Source organism: Triticum dicoccoides, chromosome 3A (genome assembly GCF_002162155.2).
Source record: "Triticum dicoccoides isolate Atlit2015 ecotype Zavitan chromosome 3A, WEW_v2.0, whole genome shotgun sequence".
NCBI classification, from domain to species: Eukaryota; Viridiplantae; Streptophyta; class Magnoliopsida; order Poales; family Poaceae; genus Triticum; species Triticum dicoccoides.
The window spans coordinates 614,778,235-614,788,792 of record NC_041384.1 but is presented as its reverse complement, the minus strand read 5'-3'; positions in this window follow the sequence as shown (position 1 = coordinate 614,788,792).

Genomic DNA, 10,558 nt, shown 5'->3' with positions numbered 1-10,558 from the left:
GACAGTTCCAAGACAAAATATTCATTGCGTCCAACGGTCCTCCTCGAGGGAGGCCGCCAACATCTCATTATTGTCACTGTCTTCGAAATTTTCAACTGCTTGTTGCTTGAGTCACTGCTCGCTGGCGAGTTGTTCTCTCGAGCATCCACCCCACTCCCATCGGTGAGAGCCAGCAACGCTTTAGGAGCTCCAGGAGCGTTGCTGATCCCTGCTTCAACGACATCCATATTCAGATGTTTTCTTGCATCCTTGTCCACATCCATTTTGGCAGTGACCTGCTTCAGAGGGCTTGTCGCCGTGTCTAGGGTTTCCGGGTCGGTCCTCTCCTCCCTTGGAACAGAAGGAGCTGGCAGGCTCCCCGCTTTACCCGAGGGACGGGGGCTAGGTTGCCTGCTCGTAGCAGCGCCTTGTCTTGGCCTGGACGGCCCCTCCGCATACAACCAGTCCCCATACTTCATCTGTTTCTTATCATGTATACATAGACCACACTCCTTATGATCATGGACTATCAGCCCACACACCTTGCAGAAACGAGCTAATTTTTCATATTGAACAAGGTACACCTGACACTCCCTTGCTCACGCAATACAAACGAACTTATTAAGGGGGTGATTGATGTTGTGATTCACCCTAACCCTCACATAGTCACCTCTCGTGTTCCTATTCAGCCACATCTCCAAGATCTTCCCAGCACCCTTCAACAGCTTCTCAACAATATGTTCATTGCAATAGGGATCCCAGAGCTTATGAATCTGAAGCCATATTGGCATGTGATCAAACACCACATCTTCAGCCCGACTGAATCCATCATACGTGCACAGCGGCACCGCCATGTTGTGGAATAACCTGTTGGGGAACGTAGCAGAAATTCAAAATTTTCCTACGTGTCACCAAGATCTATCTATGGAGAGACCAGCAACGAGTAGAAAGGAGAGTGCATCTACATACCCTTGTAGATCGCTAAGCGGAAGCGTTCAAGTGAACGGGGTTGATGGAGTCGTACTCGTCGTGATTCAGATCACCGATGATCCTAGTGCCGAACGGACGGCACCTCCGCGTTCAACACACGTACAGCTCGACGATGTCTCCCACGCCTTGATCCAGCAAGGAGAGAGGGAGAGGTTGAGGAAGACTCCATCCAGTAGCAGCACAACGGCGTGGTGGTGATGGAGGAGCGTGGCAATCCTGCAGGGCTTCGCCAAGCACCTACGGGAGAGGAGGAGGTGTCACGGGAGGGAGGGAGGCGCCAAGGGCTCAGGTATGGATGCCCTCCCTCCCCTCCACTATATATAGGGGCAGGGGAGAGGGGGGAGGCGCAGCCTTGCCCCTTCCTCCAAGGAAGGGGTGCGGCTAAGAGGGGGGGAGGAGTCCATCCTCCCCAAGGCACCTCGGAGGTGCCTTCCCCCTTTAGGACTCTCCCCTTTTTCCTATATCTTGGCGCATGGGCCTCTAGGGGCTGGTGCCCTCGGCCCATGTAGGCCAAGGCGCACCCCCTACAGCCCATGTGGCCCCCGGGGCAGGTGGCCCCACCCGGTGGGCCCCCGGGACCCTTCCGGTGGTCCCGGTACAATACCGATGACCCCGAAACTTGTCCCGATGGCCGAAACAGGACTTCCTATATATAAATCTTTACCTCCGGACCATTCCGGAACTCCTCGTGACGTCCGGGATCTCATCCGGGACTCCGAACAACATTCGGTAACCACATACAAACTTCCTTTATAACCCTAGCGTCATCGAACCTTAAGTGTGTAGACCCTACGGGTTCGGGAGACATGTAGTCATGACCGAGATGTTCTCCGGTCAATAACCAACAGCGGGATCTGGATACCCATGTTGGCTCCCACATGTTCCACGATGATCTCATCGGATGAACCACGATGTCAAGGACTCAATCAATCCCGTATACAATTCCCTTTGTCTAGCGGTATGGTACTTGCCCGAGATTCGATCATCGGTATACCGATACCTTGTTCAATCTCGTTACCGGCAAGTCTCTTTACTCGTTCCGTAACACATCATCCCATGATCAACCCCTTGGTCACATTGTGCACATTATGATGATGTCCTACCGAGTGGGCCCAGAGATACCTCTCCGTTTACACGGAGTGACAAAATCCCAATCTCGATTCATGCCAACCCAACAGACACTTTCAGAGATACCCGTAGTGTACCTTTATAGCCACCCAGTTACGTTGTGACGTTTGGCACACCCAAAGCACTCCTACGGTATCCGGGAGTTGCACAATCTCATGGTCTAAGGAAATGATACTTGACATTAGAAAAGCTTTAGCATACGAACTACATGATCTTGTGCTAGGCTTAGGACTGGGTCTTGTCCATCACATCATTCTCCTAATGATGTGATCCCGTTATCAACGACATCCAATGTCCATGGTCAGGAAACCGTAACCATCTATTGATAAACGAGCTAGTCAACTAGAGGCTTACTAGGGACATGGTGTTGTCTATGTATCCACACATGTATCTGAGTTTCCTATCAATACAATTCTAGCATGGATAATAAACGATTATCATGAACAAGGAAATATAATAATAATCAATTTATTATTGCCTCTAGGGCATATTTCCAACAGTCTCCCACTTGCACTAGAGTCAATAATCTAGTTCACATCGATATGTGATTAACACTCAAGGTCACATCCCCATGTGACTAACACCCAAAGAGTTTACTAGAGTCAATAATCTAGTTCACATTTACCATGTGATTAACACTCGATGAGTTCTGGGTTTGATCATGTTATGCTTGTGAGAGAGGTTATAGTCAACGGGTCTGAACCTTTCAGATCCGTGTGTGCTTTACAAATCTCTATGTCATCTCCTAGATGCAGCTACCACGTTCTATTTGGAGCTATTCCAAATAACTGTTCTACTTGGAGCTATTCTAAATTGTTGCTCCATTATACGTATCCGGTATCTCTACTCAGAGCTATCCGAATAGGTGTTAAGCTTGCATCGACGTAACCCTTTACGACGAACTCCTTTACCACCTCCATAACCGAGAAAAATTCCTTAGTCCGCTAGTTACTAAGGATAACTTTGACCGCTGTCCTGTGATCTATTCATGGATCACTCTTGTACCCCTTGACTGACTCATGGCAAGGCACACTTCAGGTGCGGTACACAGCATAGCATACTGAAGAGCCTACGTCTTAAGCATAGGGGACGACCTTCGTCCTTTCTCTCTATTCTGCCGTGGTCGAGTTTTAAGTCTTAACTTCGTACCTTACAACTCAGGCAAGAACTCCTTCTTTGATTGATCCATCTTGAACACCTTCAAGATCACGTCAAGGCATGTGCTCATTTGAAAGTACTATTAAGCGTTTTGATCTATCCTTATAGATCTTGATGCTCAATGTTCAAGTAGCTTTAATCCAGGTTTTCCATTGAAAACACTTTCCAAATAACCCTATATGCTTTCCAGAAATTCTACGTCATTTCTGATCATTAATATGTCAACAACATATACTCATCAGAAATTCTATAGTGCTCCCACTCACTTCTTTGGAAATACAAGTTTCTCGTAAACTTTGTACACACCCAAAATCTTTGATCATCATCAAGCATACATTCCAACTCCGAGATGCTCACTCCAGTCCTCAGAAGGATTGCTGGAGCTTTGCATACTTATTAGCATATTTCAGGATAGACAAAACCTTCCGGTTGTATCACATACAACCTTTCCTCAAGAATCGTCGAGGAAACAATGTTTTGACATCCTATCTGCAAGATTTCATAAATAATGCAGTAATTGCTAATATAATTCCAACAGACTCTTAGCATCGCTACGAGTGAGAAAGTCTCATCGTAGTCAACTCCTTGAACTTGTCGAAAAACATCTTAACGACAAGTCGAGCTTTCTCAATGGTGACACTTACCATCATTGTCTGTCTTCCTTTCAAAATCCATATGTACCTAACAGCCTTACGACCATCAAGTAGTTCTTCCAAAGTCTACACTTTGTTTTCATATATGGATCCTCTCTCGGATTACATGGCCTCGAGCCATTTATCGGAATCCGGGCCCACCATCGCTTCTCCATAGCTCGTAGGTTCATTGTTGTCTAGCAACATGACTTCCAAGACAGGATTACGTACCACTCAGAAGTAGTACGCATCCTTGTCATCCTACGATGTTTGGGAGTGACTTGATCCGAAGTTTCATGATCACTATCATAAGCTTCCACTTCAATTGGTGTAGGTGCCACAGGAGCAACTCTTTGTGCCCTGCTATACACTAGTTGAAGTGACGGTTCAATAACCTTATCAAGTCTCCACCATCCTCCCACTCAATTCTTTCGAGAGAAACTTTTCCTCGAGAAAGGACCCGACTCTAGAAACAATCCATATTGCTTTCGGATCTGAATTAGGAGGTATACCCAACTATTTTGGGTTTCCTATGAAGATGCATTTTATCCGCTTTGGGTTCGAGCTTATCAACCTGAAACTTTTTCATATAAGCGTTGCAGCCCCAAACTTTTAAGAAACGACAACTTAGGTTTCTCTAAACCATAATTCATACGGTGTCATCTCATCGGAATTACGTGGTGCCCTATTTAAAGTGAATGTGGTTGTCTCTAATGCCCAACCCATAAACTATTGTGGTAATTCGATAAGAGACATCATGGTATGCATCATATCCAATAGGGTGCAACTATCATGTTCGGACACACCATCACACTATGGTGTTCCAGGCGGTATTAATTGTGAAACAATTTCCACAATGTCTTAATTCTGTGCCAAACTCGTGATTCAGATATTCATCTCTATGATCATATCATAGAGCTTTTATCCTCTTGTCACGACGATCTTTCAACTTCACACTGAAATTATTTGAACCTTTCAATAATTCAGACTCGTGATTCATCAAGTAAATATACTCAACATCTACTCGAATCATCTGTGAAGTAAGAACATAACGATATTCACTGCATGCCTCAGCACTCATTGGACTGCACACATCAAAATGTGTTACTTCCAACAAGTTGCTATTTTGTTCCATCTTACTGAAAACGAGGCTTTTCAGTCATCTTGCCCATGTGGTATGATTTGCATGTCCCAAGTGATTCAAAATCAAGTGAGTCAAACGGTCCATTTGCATGGAGTTTCTTCATGCATATACACCAATAGACATGGTTCGCATGTCTCAAACTTTTCTAAAACGAGTGAGTCCAAAGATCCATCAACATGGAGCTTCTTCATGCGTTTTATACCGATATGACTTACGTGGTAGTGCCACAAGTAGGTGGTACTATCATTACTATCTTATATCTTTTGGCATGAAAATGTGTATCCCTACGATCAAAATTCAATAAACCATTCCTTTAGGTGCAAGAGCACTTATTCAGGTTTAATACTAATCTTGATGGTAGAGGGAGCGTGCGATGTTAGATCACATCAAACTTGGAAAAACTTCCAACACATATCGTCATCTCACCTTTAGCTAGTCTCCGTTTATTCCGCAGCCTTTTGTTTCGAGTTACTAACACTTAGCAACCGAACCGGTATCTAATACCCTAGTGCTACTAGGAGTACTAGCAAAGTACATATTAACACAATGTATATCCAATATACTTCTATCGACCTTGCCAGCCTTCTTATCTACCAAGTATCTAGGGTAATTCTGCTCTAGTGGTTGTTCCCCTTATTACAGAAGCACTTAGTCTCGGGTTTGGGTTTTATCTTGGGTTTCTTCACTAGAGCAGCAGCTGATTTGCCGTTTCATGAAGTATCCCTTCTTGCCCTTGCCCTTCTTGAAACTAGTGGTTTCACCAACCATCAACAATTGATGCTCCTTCTTGATTTCTACTTTCGCGGTGTCAAACATCGCGAATACCTCAAGGATCATCATATCTATCCCTGATATGTTATAGTTTATCACGAAGCTCTAACAGCTTGGTGGCAATGACTTTGGAGAACCATCACTATCTTATCTGGAAGATCAACTCCCACTCGATTCAAATGATTGTTGTACTCAGACAATCTGAGCACAAGCTCAACAATTGAGCTTTTCTCCTTAGTTTGCAGGTTAAGAAAGTCATCGGAGGTCTTATACCTCTTGACATGGGCACGAGCCTGAAATCCCAATTTCAGCCCTCAAAACATCTCATATGTTTCGCGATGTTTCAAAAACGTCTTTGGTGCCTCAACTCTAAACCGTTTAACTGAACTATCACGTAGTTATCAAAATGTGTATGTCAGATGTTCGCAACAACCACAGACATCGTTCGAGGTTCAGCACACTGAGCGGTGCATTAAGGACATAAGCCTTCTATGAAGCAATGAGGACAATCCTCAGTTTACGGACCTAGTCCGCATAATTGCTACTATCAACTTTCAACTAATTTTTCTCTAGGAACATATCTAAACAGTAGAACTATAGCGTGAGCTACGACATAATTTGCAAAATCCTTTTTACTATGTTCAGGATAATTAAGTTCATCTTATGAACTCCCACTCAGATAGACATCCCTCTAGTCATCTAAGTGATTACATGATCCGAGTCAAACTAGGCCGTGTCCGATCATCACGTGAGACGGACTAGTCATCATCGGTGAACATCTTCATGTTGATCGTATCTTCTATACGACTCATGCTCGACCTTTCGGTCTCCGTGTTCCGAGGCCATGTCTGTACATGCTAGGCTCGTCAAGTTAACCCTAAGTGTTTCGCGTGTGTTCCGAGGCCATGTCTGTACATGCTAGGCTCGTCAACACCCGTTGTATTTGAACGTCTGAATAAAACACCCGATCATCACGTGATGTTTTGAAACAGCGAACTGTCGCAACGGTGCACAGTTAGGGGAGAACACTTCTTGAAATTGTGGTAAGGGATCATCTTATTTACTACCGTCGTACTAAGCAAACAAGATGTATAAACATGATAAACATCACATGCAATCAAATAGTGACATGATATGGCCATCATCACTTTGCTCCTTTTGATCTCCATCTTCGGGGCTCCATGATCATCATCGTCACCGGCATGACACCATGATCTCCATCATCATGATCTCCATCATCGTGTCTTCATGAAGTTGCCTCGCCAACTATTACTTCTACTACTATGGCTAACGGTTAGCAATAAAGTAAAGTAATTACATGACGTTTAAGTTGACACACAGGTCACAAATAAATAAAGACAACTCCTATGGCTCCTGCCGGTTGTCATACTCATCGACATGCAAGTCGTGAATCCTATTACAAGAACATGATCAATCTCATACATCACATATCATTCATCACATTCTTCTTGGCCATATCACATCACATAGCATACCCTGCAAAAACAAGTTAGACGTCCTCTAATTGTTGTTTGCATGTTTTACGTGGCTGCTATGGGTTTCTAGCAAGAACGTTTCTTACCTACGCATGAACCACAACGTGATATGCCAATTGCTATTTACCCTTCATAAGGACCCTTTTCATCGAATCCGATCCGACTAAAGTGGGAGAGACAGACACCCGCCAGCCACCTTATGCAACTAGTGCATGTTTGTCGGTGGAACCGGTCTCACGTAAGCGTACGTGTAAGGTTGGTCCGGGCCGCTTCATCCCACGATGCCGCCGAATCAAGATAAGACTAGTAACGGCAAGCATATTGAACAATATCGACGCCCACAACTACTTTGTGTTCTACTCGTGCAAAGAATCTACGTAATAGACCTAGCTCATGATGCCACTGTTGGGGAACGTAGCAGAAATTCAAAATTTTCCTACGTGTCACCAAGATCTATCTATGGAGAGACCAGCAACGAGTAGAAAGGAGAGTGCATCTACATACCCTTGTAGATCGCTAAGCGGAAGCGTTCAAGTGAACGGGGTTGATGGAGTCGTACTCGTCGTGATTCAGATCACCGATGATCCTAGTGCCGAACGGACGGCACCTCCGCGTTCAACACACGTACAGCTCGACGATGTCTCCCACGCCTTGATCCAGCAAGGAGAGAGGGAGAGGTTGAGGAAGACTCCATCCAGCAGCAGCACAACGGCGTGGTGATGATGGAGGAGCGTGGCAATCCTGCAGGGCTTCGCCAAGCACCTACGGGAGAGGAGGAGGTGTCACGGGAGGGAGGGAGGCGCCAAGGGCTCAGGTATGGATGCCCTCCCTCCCCTCCACTATATATAGGGGCAGGGGAGAGGGGGGAGGCGCAGCCTTGCCCCTTCCTCCAAGGAAGGGGTGCGGCTAAGAGGGGGGGAGGAGTCCATCCTCCCCAAGGCACCTCGGAGGTGCCTTCCCCCTTTAGGACTCTCCCCTTTTTCCTATATCTTGGCGCATGAGCCTCTAGGGGCTGGTGCCCTTGGCCCATGTAGGCCAAGGTGCACCCCCTACAGCCCATGTGGCCCCCGGGGCAGGTGGCCCCACCCGGTGGGCCCCCGGGACCCTTCCGGTGGTCCCGGTACAATACCGATGACCCCGAAACTTGTCCCGATGGCCGAAACAGGACTTCCTATATATAAATCTTTACCTCCGGACCATTCCGGAACTCCTCGTGACGTCCGGGATCTCATCCGGGACTCCGAACAACATTCGGTAACCACATACAAACTTCCTTTATAACCCTAGCGTCATCGAACCTTAAGTGTGTAGACCCTACGGGTTCGGGAGACATGTAGTCATGACCGAGATGTTCTCCGGTCAATAACCAACAGCGGGATCTGGATACCCATGTTGGCTCCCACATGTTCCACGATGATCTCATCGGATGAACCACGATGTCAAGGACTCAATCAATCCCGTATACAATTCCCTTTGTCTAGCGGTATGGTACTTGCCCGAGATTCGATCATCGGTATACCGATACCTTGTTCAATCTCGTTACCGGCAAGTCTCTTTACTCGTTCCGTAACACATCATCCCATGATCAACCCCTTGGTCACATTGTGCACATTATGATGATGTCCTACCGAGTGGGCCCAGAGATACCTCTCCGTTTACACGGAGTGACAAAATCCCAATCTCGATTCATGCCAACCCAACAGACACTTTCAGAGATACCCGTAGTGTACCTTTATAGCCACCCAGTTACGTTGTGACGTTTGGCACACCCAAAGCACTCCTACGGTATCCGGGAGTTGCACAATCTCATGGTCTAAGGAAATGATACTTGACATTAGAAAAGCTTTAGCATACGAACTACATGATCTTGTGCTAGGCTTAGGACTGGGTCTTGTCCATCACATCATTCTCCTAATGATGTGATCCCGTTATCAACGACATCCAATGTCCATGGTCAGGAAACCGTAACCATCTATTGATAAACGAGCTAGTCAACTAGAGGCTTACTAGGGACATGGTGTTGTCTATGTATCCACACATGTATCTGAGTTTCCTATCAATACAATTCTAGCATGGATAATAAACGATTATCATGAACAAGGAAATATAATAATAATCAATTTATTATTGCCTCTAGGGCATATTTCCAACATAACCATGGACCTTACTTCATGATCCGTTCCCAGTCCCCCAAGAACGAGTCCTGGACGATGAATCTGTTCGGCCCGATCGGCCGGAATCTAACACTTAGCGTGTGGTTCCAAGCCGCCCTCATCTCCTTGTAAAAGGCTGATGGGGAGAAAGTTTTGTTGGTATGAACCCTAGCTAGGGCTAACCAACGAATGCTTTCCTAGATCTCCGGGTCCTCTTCATCTATCTCCACATCATCAAATTCCTCATCATTGAGATCCAGTTGGTCGAAAAAGTTCTCCAGATCGGGATTTGCTGCCGCCGCCACCGCCGCTGATCGCTGAGTTTGCATCTGAGGAGGACACCATCGCAAGCGAGACGCCGTACCCAAGGGAATACCCCTGCGAGACTCGCCGGGATCGGGTATAAGACTCTAAGAGGACGATTTGCCTCAGAGGAGGCTTTTCGATCCACATCGCGATGAATGTGGGTATGCGGGATGCTGGCATATTGAAGTGAATGCGGTCAAGGTGGAGCAGACGCAGCAGGAGTGTGGGTTTTCGGTGGGTTTGCGTTGTGGGAGTCCGACATGGCGGACGTCTAGACTCTCCACAAATCTGTTCCAGCTTGGTATCGGTTCGAGGGATTACGAACGCGTGAACCTATCCAAACAAATTTGATGACCGCCGTTGAATGACTAAAACTGTCCACCATTCGGGCGATTTAATGATTCGCGTTGGAGTTAAACACATGGCTTGAAATAAAGAGCCGCTTGTCCTCAACCCTAGTCGAGATGACAAGTTTTATCCTTTAGAGCATCTCCAGCCGAGCCCCCAACACACCCTCTCCAGGTGTTTTTTTCACGCCGGCGCACAAAAATCGGCCCAGTCACGCCCCAGAAGCCCAATTTTCGCCGGCTCGGACCGAATTTGGCGCCGGCGGACCCAGGCCGAACCCGACGCGCTGGAGGGCGCTCGGGGGCGCCGGGTGAAATGGTTTTGGCGCGAAAGAGTCACGGGCCCGCCGAGTCAGCGACACTCGCCTCGTCGTCCTGCGAACGCCTCGTTTTCCCGCGGGGAATCAATGCCAAGTTTGCCGCCGGTCAGCCTTCCATTGATTCCTCACGAGGC